The following is a 14539-nucleotide window of genomic DNA, read 5'->3' as shown; positions in this document are numbered from 1 at the left end:
TAACTTGGCCGTGAAATGAGTTAGCCGTGTCACTGCTGCACCTGTTCCTCCCCCTGAAAATCTTCCTCCGAATATGGTGAAGGAAAAGAAAAATTGCCACCTTGCCACCACTGCACAGCCCAGAGAATATTGCCCGGCGAGTGAGTTGTAGGCTAAGGTGTGTGGACAGTTTAGCTAATTACGGAAAAGGCAGTTGTGTCGAGGTAAGCTTTCTGATGAAAAGCAAGAAGAAGTGTTTAAATGACTTGGAGACACTGTGTTGGACGCCCCTCCCTGACGCACACGTCTCAACGTCCAACCATTCATGTCTTGCGTAGTGTAATAAAGGCTTCTGATGAATACGCTGGGAGTGTACCCCATAAGTGAAATACCTAAACAAATACTTGAAAGATAACTAGGCTACAGAGAGGAACTAAACAAGGAGAAGAGGTAAAAAATGAGAAGAACAAAAATTGTCATAATAGGAGATTCTTGCTCTTCTTTGCCACCTGGTATGTATATTCACCTCATGCACACCAAGTGCTTGCTTTTACTAATCGTAAATGACAGAGGCATTGATCACTAGTTTAACACAATGGATGACCTTGACCAATCAACTTGCAGCTCTATTCGTGTGTGGCGGGGGTCAAGGGTACAGCACATTGTCAAGGGTACAGCACAGGACCCCTCTGTAGAGACAACTTCTCCTCACACGACTGATTATACAGCCTGGATAGAAACAGACATTTTCTTCACACTTTTGCTGTCAAATGGAACACACTAACTTCTCTGATGGAATTACATTACCACTTCAGATTTTGTAAATGTTATTTTTATTAAGATCCCCATTAGCTGTTGCAAAGGCAGCAGCTACTCTTCCTGGGGTCCACACAAAACATGACATCAATAGAACATCAATAGACAAGAACAGCTCAAGTACAGAACTACACAAAAAAAATTAAAGGCACACGTAGCCTACATATCAACGCATACATGCAAACTATCTAGATCAAATAGGGGAGAGGCGTTGTGCCGCGAGGTGTTGCTTTATCAGTTTTTTGAAACCAGGTTTGCTGTTTATGTCAGGATTTGGCCAGGGTTGTTCCGGGTTTTGGTCACTAGATGCCCCCATTGTGCTTTTTGACCTTATGTTTTTTCCCTTGTTCCCCATTATTATTTGCACCTGTGCCTCGTTTCCCCTGATTGTATTTAAACCCTTAGTTTCCCTCAGTTCTGTGCTCTGTGTTTGTATGTTAGCACCCAGCCCTAGTGTTCTGTGTATTCTTGTCGATTCCGGTGGATGCTCTTGTGGAATTCTGTTTTTGTTTTCGAGTATCTCTTGAGGCTTTTTTGTGCTATTCCTATCACCTTTTGGATTTGCCATTTTTTGTATTGAAGGACTTCTCCTTTTTACTTTATTAAATACACCGTCTTAAGTACTGCTGTGTGTGCCTCATCTTCTGGGTTCTGCTGACTATTCGTGGCTCAGTTGGTTAAGTGACTGTTTCTCACTCTGGAGACCCAGGTTCGTAACCGGGTCCTGACAGAAACACAGAGCCAAAAATGAACCCAGAGGCAGCCAGTTCCCAGGACCTTTTTGCCATGCTGTCCCACCACCAGGAGACTGTCCAACGCCACGAAGCCGCCCTGGTTCAGCAAGAGGCCTTAATGGCTAGACATTCTCATCTTCTGTCGGAGATGCTGACTTCCATTAAGCAAATATCTGATCGTCTTACCCCGGCAACAGTTCCCGTCCCAGTACCTCAGATTCACGTACCCATGGCAGTTAACCCCCTGGCTGAACCTCGTCTTCCACCTCCCCAACGGTTCTCAGGTGATCCAAGTGCTTGTAAAGGGTTTCTCACCCAATGTTCTCTCTCCTTTGAGCTACAACCCTCGTCGTTTCCCACCGACCGGTCTAAGATCGCTTATATCATCACCCTGCTGTCGGACAAAGCCCTGGCCTGGGCTACTGCTGTGTGGGATGCCCATAGTTCCTGCGGTGCCAGCTACTCTGCCTTTGCTGAGGAATTCAAACGAGTGTTTCAAGGCCCAAGCAGTGGTTCTGACTCAGCCAAACAGCTCCTGACTCTCCACCAAGGTTGGCGCAGCGTGACGGACTATGCCATCCAGTTCCGCACGGTGGCAGCAGCAAGTGGCTGGAACAACGAGGCGCTCACGGTGTGCTTTCTGAAAGGCCTTTCCGACACTATCCAAGATGAACTGGCCACTCGGGAACCACCGGACAATCTCGAGTCCCTGATCAAGTTGGCCTCACGCATTGACCAGCGTCTGAGAGAGAGAGAGAACTCAACCGTAGACCTCTAGCCCCTATCAGTCCCAGCTCCGAGTCCCCACCTTTATCCTCGCTGGCTCCATCGGAACCCATGCAGATTGGACGCATCTCCCAGGCTGAGAGAGACCGCCGGATGAGGGAGCGACGCTGTCTATATTGCGGCAAACCGGGCCATTTCCGTTCCACGTGTCCCGGGCTCCAGGGAAACGCTCTGTCCCGTACAGACCGGGGGGAACTGTAACGGGAAACATAACCTCCTCCCATCCGTCCAACTCCCGTCTGCTCATTCCAGTCACCCTCTCCTGGGACAACCACAAGCTTCACCTTCAAGCCTTGGTAGACTCTGGAGCCGCAGGTAACTTCATGGATGGTGTCTGGGCGAAGGAGAATGGCGTTCCCTCTGAACCTCTAAGTGAACCCATGAGGGTCACTACATTGGATGGAAGCCCTTTGGGATCTGGACTTGTCACTCATGTCACTACCTCCTTGCGACTTTCAGTCTCACAACACCAGGAATTGATGAACTTTCATTTGATCTCCTGTTCCGAGTTCCCTCTCGTCCTTGGATACCCCTGGCTTCACAGCCATAACCCTCACATCGACTGGTCTGTGGGCACTATCAAGCAGTGGGGTCCTACGTGCCAAGCTACTTGTATTTTCCAGAATTCCCGAGTTCTACTCCCGAGTCTTTAGAATCCATCGACCTGACCCGAGTTCCCGAGTGTTACCATGACCTCAAACTGGTGTTTAGCAAACAGAGGGCCACCATGCTACCACCCCATAGACCTTACGATTGCCCCATCGACCTGTTTCCGGGCACTTGCCCCCCAGGGGTCGGATCTTTTCCCTATCTCCACCCGAACGAGCTGCTATGGATACCTACATCAAGGACGCTCTGGAAGCAGGCCTCATGCGTCCATCCACCTCCCCGGCGGGAGCAGGGTTTTTCTTTGTGGCCAAGAAAGACGGTGGATTACGTCCTTGCATCGACTACCGGGGACTCAACGCCATAACCGTCCGTAACCGTTACCCGCTACCCCTTATGGCCACAGCCTTCGAGCTGCTCCAGGAAGCAGTTGTTTTCACTAAGCTTGACCTGCGGAACGCATACCATCTTGTGCGGATCAGACCTGGTGACGAGTGGAAGACCGCTTTCAACACGCCTACTGGTCACTATGAATACTTGGTGATGCCCTTCGGCCTGACCAACGCCCCAGCGGTGTTCCAAGCGCTCATAAACGATGTGCTTAGGGATATGCTTAACATATTTGTGTTCGTTTACTTGGATGACATCCTCATCTTTTCGAGCTCCCTTCAAGAACACACTAAGCATGTCAGACAAGTACTCAAACGCCTCCTGGACAGCCATCTGTACGTTAAGCCGGAAAAATGTGAATTCCATTCATCCCGAGTACAATTCCTGGGATTTGTAGTGGAACCCGGTCGAGTCCAAATGGACCCCAGGAAGGTAGGGGCGGTAGCGGATTGGCCCACCCCCAAATCCGTTAAGGAAGTTCAGCGTTTCCTGGGCTTCACAAACGTTTACCGCAAGTTCATCAAGAACTTCAGCTTGGTGGCAGCCCCTCTCTCAGCTTTAACCAAGGGTGGCAATGCAAGGTTTTTGTGGGGAAGAGAAGCTGAGACGGCCTTCCAAGGACTCAAGCAGCGCGTTCTCTCTGCTTCCATCCTGATACTACCGACTACGGATGAACCATTTGTGGTGGAGGTAGACGCATCAGAGGTTGGTGTTGGAGCTGTCCTGTCTCAGAGGGGTGAAGACAAGAAGCTTCATCCGTGCGCTTTCTTCTCACACCGGCTTACCCCGACTGAGAGGAACTACGATGTGGGGGATCGTGAACTCCTAGCGGTTAAGATGGCATTGAAGGAATGGAGACACTGGCTCGAGGGGGCTTCTCACCCGTTTCAAGTGCTTACGGACCACAAAAATCTGGAGTATATCCAGCAGGCGAAGCGGTTGAACTCTAGACAAGCTAGATGGTCTCTTTTCTTCAATCGATTCCAGTTTATCCTCACCTATCGGCCCGGGTCGAAGAATCTCAAACCGAATGCCCTGTCCCGAGTCTACGCTCCTGCCATTCGAGATGACACGGACATGCCTGTCCTTCCTGCTGCTAAGATTGTGGCTCCGATCTCGTGGCAAGTTGAGGATACCGTGAGACGTGCTCAAGCTAGCGAACCGGACCCGAAAGGAGGTCCTGCCAATCGGTTGTTTGTCCCCAAGGCAGTGAGGACTCCGGTCCTTCTGTGGGGGCACTCCTCTCGCCTCACCTGTCATCCGGGCGTAGGTCGCACCTTGGAGTTCATCCAGCGTATGTTCTGGTGGCCTACCATAAGAGAAGACGTTGCCACTTTTGTCAATGCCTGTCCCGTGTGCTGCCAGGGCAAATCTTCTCACCTCCGCCCTCAAGGACTCCTTCACCCTTTACCTGTTCCCCACAGACCCTGGTCCCATATTTCATTGGACTTTATTACTGGACTTCCTCCATCCCATGGCAATACTACTATCCTAGTCATAATCGACAGGTTTTCAAAGGCGGCCAGGTTCGTCCCTCTGACTAAGTTACCTTCTGCCAAGGAAACGGCTGAGTTGGTAATTAATCATGTGTTCCGAGTCTTCGGCATTCCTCAAGATATGGTTTCTGACAGAGGTCCCCAGTTCGCCTCAAGGTTTTGGAAGGCCTTCTGCCAACTCATGGGGTCTTCTGCCAGTCTATCTTCAGGGTACCATCCGGAGTCCAACGGCCAAACAGAGAGGATGAATCAAGAGCTGGAAACCACCCTCCGATGTATGACTCGTGACAACCCGTCCACATGGTCATCCTTTATTGTTTGGGCCGAATACGCGCACAACACCTTGCGCTCCTCCTCCACTGGTATGTCCCCGCACGAGTGTCAGTTTGGCTATGCTCCTCCATTGTTCCCGGACCAGGAGGCAGAAGTCAGAGTGCCTTCAGCCTTGAAGTTCGTCAGACGCTGTCGGCTTATGTGGAGGAAGACCCGTCTTAATCTTATGCGTTCCTCACAGAGGTACCAACAACAAGCCAACAGACGTCGCCGTCCCGGGCCTACCCTGCGCCCCGGCCAGAGAGTCTGGCTCTCCACAAGAGACTTACCTCTACGGGTGGAGTCTCGCAAGCTGTCCCAAAAATACATCGGTCCCTTCAAGGTTGCCAGGAGAGTTAACCCAGTTTCTTATCGCCTACACTTACCCAGATCCCTTAAGATTAATCCCACATTTCACATTTCATTGTTAAAACCTGTTGTTTTTTCTCCCCTTGTCCCGGCAGACAGACCTCCCCCTCCGCCTCGTGTCATTGGAGGCCAGCCGGCTTATACCGTCCATCGGATACTGGATTCCCGCCGGGTGCAGCGGTCCTGGCAGTATCTGGTGGACTGGGAAGGCTATGGTCCCGAGGAGCGCTCCTGGGTTCCTGCCAAAGACATCCTGGACCCTGACCTCATTCGTCAGTTCAGGGCCCTCCACCCTGAGAGAGCTGGTAGGAACGTCAGGAGCCGTTCCTAGGGGGGGGGGATTCTGTCAGGATTTGGCCAGGGTTGTTCCGGGTTTTGGTCACTAGATGCCCCCATTGTGCTTTTTGACCTTATGTTTTTTCCCTTGTTCCCCATTATTATTTGCACCTGTGCCTCGTTTCTCCTGATTGTATTTAAACCCTTAGTTTCCCTCAGTTCTGTGCTCTGTGTTTGTATGTTAGCACCCAGCCCTAGTGTTCTGTGTATTCTTGTCGATTCCGGTGGATGCTCTTGGGGAATTCTGTTTTTGTTTTCGAGTATCTCTTGAGGCTTTTTTGTGCTATTCCTACCACCTTTTGGATTTGCCATTTTTTGTATTGAAGGACTTCTCCTTTTTACTTTATTAAATACACCGTCTTAAGTACTGCTGTGTCTGCCTCATCTTCTGGGTTCTGCTGACTATTCGTGGCTCAGTTGGTTAAGTGACTGTTTCTCACTCTGGAGACCCAGGTTCGTAACCGGGTCCTGACAGTTTACTTATACAATATGAGATGGAAGGAAGTTCTATGCAATAAGAAAGCGTTCTCCAATCCGGAGCCTCCAGCGACGGTCTCTAGTTCGGGGCTCGCAACGAGGGTGCCCAGTCTGGGGCCCGCAGCGAGGGTGCCCAGTCCGGGGTCGGCAGCGAGGGTCCCCGCACCTGAGGCGCTACCAAAGTGGGGTGAGCCAGAGGTGGAGCGGGGTCTATGTTCCGCACCAGAGCCACCACCGCGAATAGATGCCCACCCAGGTTTTGCGGCCGGAGTCCGCAACTTTGGGGGGGGGGGGTACTGTCAAGCCCTGACCTTAGAGCCATTTTATTTCTCTATTTGGTTATGTCAGGGTGTGATGTGGGGTGGGCATTCTGTTTTGTTTTCTATGTTTATTTCTATGTTTTGGCCGGGTATGGTTCTCAATCAGGGACAGCTGTCTATCGTTGTCTCTGATTGGGAATCATACTTAGATAGCCCTTTTTCCCTCCTTTCAGTGTGGGTAGTTATCTTTAGTGGCACTATTGCCCTGTTAAGCTTCACGGCCGTTTTGTATTGTTTATTGTTGGCAACATTAATAATAAAGTAATGTAAGCTCACCACGCTGGCCGTGACAGGACTGTCGTTTCACTTTGCTTATTTTAGCTGTTCTTGCAATAATATGGACTTGGTCTTGGATTTTCTGCAGTTTATTAAAAACAATATTTATTAATTATGATATGTCTTAAAAATATTAATAACATTCCACCCATGAGGCCACTAGGTCAAATGCTACTTAGACTTTACTAACAAGAGAGATGTGTTGGCGCCTATTTCATCCTATTTAATAAATAAGAGGTATATGCTTATCTGTTAGATTCCGCTAATATGTAAAATTACGTCCAATTGCATGAAATGTTTATAAAAATTAAATTCTCTCGGACCTGCAAATACGATTATATATTCATGCAGGGCTTTTACTATAAAGGAGATCTTTCCACCCTTACTCTTGTCCACGGTGGTCTACGAACCCACAACCTTCTGGCCCGCAGCTCTGTGTGCTATCAAAAGTCCTGTGTTGCCATGTAATAGTTAAAATTGCATATCTAAGGCTCTGGTCTGTCCAACAAGTGAGGGTAAACATGTTCTCTGCTATCCACTTAGTTTTCATTATTATTTGGGGTACAGTGCAGGGTCACTTGTTGTTTTTCAAGCGTTCAAGGAGGGTTTAAGTAAAATACAGGAGGGCCACCCATTTTCATTAAAGAGTTGTATGATTTTTTCCATGTACCTCTTATTATAACATTCAGACCCTAACTATCTCTAAAATTACAGCTGAAGAAACCTGATACCAATGGCCACCCCACAGACAGATGCAAAAACGTACATCAACCCATAACAGCTATTACAGCTCATTTCATCCATAAAGACTCTATTGCCAGTGTTTTCAGTGTAAAGGGTAATTAAAACTATTGCGGCAGGAGTGTACTTAAGACACTAGCTGAATAGAGATGGAGGCCACACAGGATTTGCTTGAATTTCGATGTTTGACTGCATAACAGTCAGCCTACAAGTTTATCCATGGCCCTAAAGAGAAATGTTGGCTTTCCATCACATTAGTTTTAAAAGGTTTTCAGTGGCAACTTAAGGCATCTTGAACTCGGCACCCCGCCAAATTAAGTTTAAAAAAAGCAGATACAGTCTCACGTGTAGTACATGTTTCTGTTTTGTCTTGACCGAAGATCACTAAGCATTCAGTCTTATTAGGAATCTATCAAAAGAGGAATCTTAGGAATCTAACTATCAAAAGTGACAATTGGTACAATCTGCAATTATAAACATTTTAGAAGACCTTTGGACAGCATACCTTATCCTCTAAAACAACATAATTTAAAAATACACTGAGAAACCTCCCCCACCCCTTTGCCCTCAGAACAGCCTCAATTCGTCGAGGCATGGACTCTACAAGGTATTAAAAGTGTTCCACAGGGAAACTGGCCCATGTTGACTCCAATGTTTCCCACAGTTGAGTCAAGTTGGATATCTTTTGGGTGGGGGACCATTCTTGATGTACACGGGAGACTGTTGAGCGTGAAAAAACCCAAACCATGCGCCTTACCCCTACTACCATACCCCGTTCAAAGGCACTTAAATATTTTTGTCTTGCCCATTCATCCTCTGAGTGGCATACATATACAATCCATATCACAATAGTCTCAAGGCTTAAAAATATATTTTTTAACCTGTCTCCTACCCTTCAACTACACTGATTGAAGTGAATTTAACAAGTGAAATCAATAAGGGATATTAGCTTTCACCTGGATTCACCTGGTCTTTCTATATCATGGAAAGAGTTCTTAATGTTTTGTATTATTAGTGTATACTCACAACACAACAGCGAAATCTAACTGGAGTCCCTCAAGAATACACAATACAATACTTTTCTTGTTGGCAATCATAAATAAAACAGAACGCTTTTACTTGTACCTCTTAGTTATACTTATGCAACCCATATTCCAGTGATGCTGAAGACAGGTAGACTGGATGGGTAAGATCACCCAAATAGACATGTTGATCACGTTGGTCTCTGTGGTCTGCTGGGGACTTGTGCCTTCAAATAAAAAAAGGGATGAATCCACTTCTCTCCCTCTTCAGGCATGCCTTCCACAGCAAACATCAGGACTGACTAAGAAATAATCTGTAATGAAAAATGTTTATTATGGTATTTCATTATAATGTAATAACATAGATGTTTGAATAAAGGTAACATACAGTACAGTAGGATAACAAGGACAGAATGAGTTTATCATACCTTAACACCTCTCTAGGCAATATGGTTCAAGATCTGTAGATAGTTTTCCCAAATCCGAGAAGTGTAATCCTTGAAAAAAAGCAAAGTCCCAGAGCATTTTCCAGCAGTCTGAAGTCTCTGGTCGTTTGCTAAACATGTTTTAAAGCAAATCCTATAGAATTCATGTGGTAAAGCAAGGCGAGATCAGGTGTGTTGCTGCTGTTCATTTGTCCCCTACTCTTTTTCATCATGAGTGTGTCTGCTGTGTCAGTCTCAGTGAAAAAGCATGAACTCTATTAAAGGGAGCCAGATGTTGCCCCTAACTCCTCCCACCAAAAGGAGCTTTTATGTTTGAAAAACTTTAAGACAGTACAGCACACTAGCCTATCGGTGACTTTTGAAATCATGGTTGTTTACTTCTTTATTTCGCAATGTGCTGTACTCGGATGTTTTTCAAATACTACAATACATTTCCCATGTATTCTCCCCATATGTCATTGTTTAAATAGAGACAGTTATTCAAACTCAAAAAAGTGTGATAAAATAAAATGAACAATTTCGTGTATGTGTGCTTGAGACTATCATCATTCTCAGACGTCAAGAGTGGTTGCTTGTCACAAAGTTGCAAAATATCTGTTCATCATTAGGAGCTCTGCATAAGTCACTGATATGTAGCATTGTTTATAAGCACATCTGCAGACGATTCTAGCACCGAGACCCCTCGAGCGAACCCCTGTAGGTATAAAAAAAAATATACACACTACCATTCAAAAGTTTGGGGTCACTGAGAAATGTCCTTGCTTTTGAAAGAAAAGCAAATTTTTTTGTCAATTAAAATAACATCAAATTGATCAGAAAAATTGATCTACAGTGTAGACATTGTTAATGTTGTAAATGACTATTGTAGCTAGGAACTGCAGATTTGTTATGGAATATCAACATAGGCGTACAGAGGCCCATTATCAGCAACCATCACACCTGTGTTCCAATGGCAAGTTGTGTTAGCTAATCAAAGTTTATAATTTAAAAAAAGACTAGTTGAAAAAACCCTTTTGCAATTATGTTAGTACAGTTGAAAACGTGTTCTGATTAAAGAAGCAATAAAACTGGCTTTTCAGACAAGTTGAGTATCTGGATCATCAGCATTTGTGGGTTCGATTTCAGGCTTAAAATGGCCAGAAACAAAGAACTTTCTTCTGAAACTCATCAGCCTATTCTTGTGAAATGAAGGCTATTCCATGCGAGAAATTGCCAAGAAACTGAAGATCTTGTACAACGCTGTGTACTACTCCCTTCACAGAACGCAAACGGTCTCTAACCAGAATAGAAAGAGGAGTGGGAAGTCTCGGTGCACAACTGAGCAAGAGGACAAGTACATTAGAGTGTCTAGTTTGAGAAACAGATGCCTCACAAGTCCTCAACTGGCAGCTTCATTAAATAGTACCCGCAAAATACCATTCTCAATGTCAACAGTCAAGAGGCGACTCCAGGATGCTGGCCTTCTAGGCAGAGTTGCAAAGAAAAAGCCACATCTCAGACATGCCAATAAAAATAAAATATTAACATGGGCAAAATAACAGATAACACACTAGACAGAGGAACTCTGCCTAGAAGGCCATACATCAAAAGTATGAAATAACACATATGGAATCATGTTGTAACCACAAGTGTTAAACAAATCCAAATATATTTGAGATTCTTCAAAGTGGCCACACTTAGCCATGATGACTGCTTTGCACAAACTTGGCATTCTCTCAACCAGATTCACCTGGAATGCTTTTCCAACAGTCTTGAAGGAGTTCCCACATATGCTGAGCACTTGTTGGCTGCTTTTCCTTCACTCTGCGGTTCAACTCATCCCAAACCATTTCAATTGGGTAGAGGCCTGGTGACTGAAGGCCAGATCTGATGCAGCACTACATCACTCTCGTTGGTTAAATAGCCCTTACACAGCCTGGAGTTGGGTCATTGTCCTGTTCAAAAACAAATGACAGTAACACTAAGTGCAAACCAGATGGGATGGTGCATTTCTGCAGAATGCTGTTTAAGCCATGCTGGTTAAGTGTGCCTTGAATTCTAAATAAATCACAGTGTCACCAGTAAAGCACCCCCACACCATCACACCTCCTCCTCCATGCTTCCCAGTGGGAACCACACATGCGGAGATCATCTGTTCACCGACTAGGGTGGAACCAAAAATCTCTTATTAGGATTCATCAGACCAAAGGACAGATTTCCAAATTGCTCGTGTTTCTTGGCCCAAGCAAAACTCTTATTGGTGTCCATTAGTAGAGGTTTATTTGCAGAAATTTGACCATGAAGGCATGATTCACAGTCTCCTCTGTACAGTTGATGTTGAGATGTGCCAGTTACTTGAACTCTATGAAACATTTATTTGGGCTGCACTTTGAAGCTGGTAACAATAATGAACTTATCCTCTGCAACAGAGGTAACTCTGGGTGTTCCTTTTCTGTGGCGGTCCTCATAAGAGACGGTTTCATCATAGCACTTGATGGTTTTTGCGACTATACTTTAATTTTGAAGATTGACTGACCTTCAGATCTTAAAGTAATGGACTGTCATTTCTATTTGCTTATTTGAGTTGTTCTTGGACTTGGTCTTTGACCAAATAGGGCTATCTTCTGCATACCACCCCTACCTTGTCACAACACAACTGATTGACTCAAATGGAGGAAAGAAATTCCACAAATGAACTTTTAACAAGGCACAGCTGTTAATTGAAACATAACCAAACATTGACAGAAAAAATAATAATAAAGTCCTCACCTTTCCAATAATAAAGTATAATATGCCGTCGCAGGTAATGCAGGTTTCACTTCGACTACAGCCAACTTTAATATACAAAAAATGGAGAATATACAGATTTACAATTCCACCGCTTCTACAATATCACCAGTTTGCACCAGTTTGCAAAAACTCACAAAACACAACCGAAATATTATGAAATTCTGGGGCTTTCTTTTTCACTATACAAGTAAATCTTTCAAGAGCCAGGCTTCGTGTTAATTATGTTAACCAATGACCAAGAACTGACATACTTCCAGTGGAGAGCAATTGAACCTATATCTTGTAATAGACAGAGGTCAACTATTTTTTCTCTCTCCTATGTAAAGAGATATTCTCTGGGTAAAGATTTAGGATGCAAAGTTTAGCAATTAGTGGTATTGGGATAAAAGGTAATCTCAACGATATAGTGCAGTACTAAGCTGAAATGTTGTATCTCAGCACATTCCCACAGGCAGTGATACAAGGTGCCTAAATACGTGTTACATTTAACACACATGTCTGGGATATTAGGGTCAAAATTGTGGAGCTTAGCAGGGTTGATATATGTTCTCATTATCCAATTGTATTGCAACATTCTTAGGCGGGCGTTTATTGTCAATATCTGAATTCTAGAGGATATCATACCCCAGTCCTCTGCTAAAATATCTTCCTGCATATCTTGTATCCACTGAAGTCTCGTACTATCAGAGTTGTCTTTAGGAGTAGCTACCATTTTCCTATATAGTGACTGTCACGACTCCGACCGAAGGACGCTCCCCTTCCCGTTCGCGTGGCGCTCGGCGGTCGTCGTCGCCGGCCTACTAGCTGCCACTGATTATTTCCTCCCCCTCCTTATGTGTTTATTGAGTGCACCTGTTTTGAGTTGGGTAATATAGTAGTGAGGCTTTATTAGTCAGCCGGCCCGCCTGGTTCCTTGTGCGGGATTAATTATTGTGACCTTCTGTTTGGTGTACTTGTGTGCACGTCTATGGTTTTCGTGTTTTTCCCATTTCGTGGTTTTTCCTGGACAGTTTAAGTCCCCCTGTTTGGGGCGTTTGTTTGTTCATTACACCCTGTGTTTTCGTGGGGTTGGCTTATGTTCGCCGTTTCTTTGTGCATTAAAATAGCAGTCCCCTGAACTCTCTGCTTCCTGCGCCTGACTTCTCACCCACTACACTCAGATCGTTACAGTGACGTCATTTGACCTCTCCCATAACACATTAACACAGAGCGTTTCTAAGGTGGTCAAAGGAGGTTAAGGCAGATTTATTTTTCCAATTTAAAACAAGCTTCTCAATTATAAGTAGTTGAAATGACATGTGCCCGTTATCATTGTATAATTGTCATTGCCCCAAATTGGTGTAAAACTGGATAATACAGGGGATTCGCCCAGATATTGCTGTACATCGTGCCATATAGTTAGGGTGTTTTTAACAAAGGGATTAGTAGTATTCTTATTTAGTTTCTTCAAGGGAGCAGAGTACAAATATTCATCCAAAGTTAAGTCTTTTCTGGACTGCATTTCAGTCTGCAGCCTGTTAAGTATTTGTATTTATTATGGATCCCCATTAGCTGCTGCCAGAGCAGCAGCTACTCTTCCTGGGGTCCAGCAAAATGAAGGCAGTTTGTACAATTTTAAAAACATTACAATACATTCACAGATTTCACAACACAGGATCTTTTGACAATAGAGTTTACATTGATAGTATTGGTGTTCCAGGGGGGTGCCAGACGAGTTCAAAGCAAGAAATCAGATCTTAGCAGGATTAGAGTCAAGTATTTTCTGGTGGTCCACTCTCAATGCAAATTAATTACTTAAAAATCATACAATGTGATTTTCTGAATTTTTGTTTTAGATTCAGTCTCACAGTTGAAGTGTACCTATGATACAAATTACAGACCTCTACATGCTTTGTAAGTAGGGAAAACATTTACATTTACATTTAAGTCATTTGGCAGACGCTCTTATCCAGAGCGACTTACAAATTGGTGAATTCACCTTATGACATCCAGTGGAACAGCCACTTTACAATAGTGCATCTAAATCATTTAAGGGGGGGGTGAGAAGGATTACTTTATCCTAATCCTAGGTATTCCTTAAAGAGGTGGGGTTTCAGGTGTCTCCGGAAGGTGGTGATTGACTCCGCTGTCCTGGCGTCGTGAGGGAGTTTGTTCCACCATTGGGGGGCCAGAGCAGCGAACAGTTTTGACTGGGCTGAGCGGGAACTGCACTTCCCCAGTGGTAGGGAGGCGAGCAGGCCAGAGGTGGATGAACGCAGTGCCCTTGTTTGGGTGTAGGGCCTGATCAGAGCCTGGAGGTACTGCGGTGCCGTTCCCCTCACAGCTCCGTAGGCAAGCACCATGGTCTTGTAGCGGATGCGAGCTTCAACTGGAAGCCAGTGGAGAGAGCGGAAGAGCGGGGTGACGTGAGAGAAAACCTGCAAAATCGGCAGTGTATCAAATACTTGTTCTAACCACTGTATGTAAACAGACATTTTTAGTGATGAAATATAACAAATCAAGGAACAGATCATCTATTACTGACTCTCACCTCAGCAATGCTGCTCATAGCGACATAAGACCCTATAACTGACTTCACTACTTTTTTGTGCATACCCGTTAATGAGAGTTCTGTCAGTGGTGCTGAATGCACAGTGTACTTTTCCCTCCGTGGAGTTCATTGCA

General features: G+C 45.1%; 1 pseudogene; it reads right to left on the bottom strand.

Moving 5' to 3' along the window:
• The window catches only part of LOC135524032 (transmembrane protein 150A-like), a 46684-nt pseudogene extending 37369 nt beyond the window's left edge, over positions 1-9315 (bottom strand).
• Between the last annotated feature and the right edge of the window lie 5224 nt (positions 9316-14539).

The sequence above is a fragment of the Oncorhynchus masou genome, chromosome 31 (assembly GCF_036934945.1).
Source record: "Oncorhynchus masou masou isolate Uvic2021 chromosome 31, UVic_Omas_1.1, whole genome shotgun sequence".
NCBI classification, from domain to species: domain Eukaryota; kingdom Metazoa; phylum Chordata; class Actinopteri; order Salmoniformes; family Salmonidae; genus Oncorhynchus; species Oncorhynchus masou.
This window is presented reverse-complemented; position numbering and strand designations above follow the sequence as displayed.